The sequence below is a fragment of the Apium graveolens genome, chromosome 8 (assembly GCF_009905375.1).
Source record: "Apium graveolens cultivar Ventura chromosome 8, ASM990537v1, whole genome shotgun sequence".
NCBI lineage: Eukaryota > Viridiplantae > Streptophyta > Magnoliopsida > Apiales > Apiaceae > Apium > Apium graveolens.
In genome coordinates this window covers 58,901,068-58,902,033 of record NC_133654.1, presented here as the reverse complement: position 1 = coordinate 58,902,033, position 966 = coordinate 58,901,068, and the positions used below count along the sequence as shown (strand labels likewise).

Sequence of the window (966 nt, the reverse complement as noted above, 5' to 3'; positions counted from 1 at the left end):
CAGCTATAGTCTTAGATGTATCCACCTCCAGAATTCCTGCTACCTTTCCTTGTGGCAGTCTCTGACTTGGGTTTTGATATTCATTAGAAGCCATCATTTCAATTAGCTCATTAGCTTCCTCATAGCTCTTAGCCCATAAGTCTCCACCTGATGTTACATCGAGCATGGGTCTTGACCGTGCTCCCAAACCATTATAGAAGCAATTGATTACCATCCAATCAGGCATTCCATAATGAGGAAACCTCCTAAGCATCTCCTTGTAGCGCTCCCAAGCTTCACAGAAAGATTCTCCCGACTACTGTACAAATTGAGTAAGTGCATTCCTGATTGCAGCTGTTTTTGCCATAGCGAAGAAATTAGTAAGAAATTTCTGAGCAAGATCCTCCCATGTCACAATGGAACCTGGTGGTAGAGAGTGCAACCAACTCTTAACTTTATCCCTCAGAGAAAATGGGAAAAGTCTCAGTTTCACAGCATCTTCCGAAACACCGTTGAACTTGAAGGTGTCGCAGATCTCGATGATATCCCTAATGTACATATTGGGATATATCGTTGGAGAACCCCCAAAATGGACTGAATTTTGTACCATTTGAATCATTCTCGGCTTGATTTCAAAGGTATTAGCTGTAATGGCTGGTCTTACAATGCTAGAATGAATGTCATTGATTTTCGGTTGAGAATAATCCTTCAATGCTTTCGTTTCTGCTGCTGATTCTCCCATTGCAATGATCACTTCCTTTTCTACTTCTTCTAGTTTGTCCTTACGAGATTAAAAACGTGTTCGCATACACGCTCGATCGAATACCTGAAATACACAAACAACGTACCTTTGTAAGAAAAATAATTTGAGTCAGTGAACTTTAACGACCACTGATGACAAACACATAAACTAAATTTAACACCGATCCCCGAAAGCAGCGCCAAAAACTTGTTCGCACAAAAACACGCAATCGTACGTGGTCATAA

General features: G+C 40.9%; 1 non-coding gene across 1 annotated transcript; it reads left to right on the top strand.

Moving 5' to 3' along the window:
• The first annotated feature begins 224 nt into the window (after positions 1 to 224).
• Positions 225 to 331, top strand: LOC141681133 (small nucleolar RNA R71). The gene has a single exon (XR_012558575.1). It is a non-coding gene; the product is annotated as a small nucleolar RNA R71 (small nucleolar RNA).
• The last annotated feature ends 635 nt before the right edge of the window (positions 332 to 966 follow it).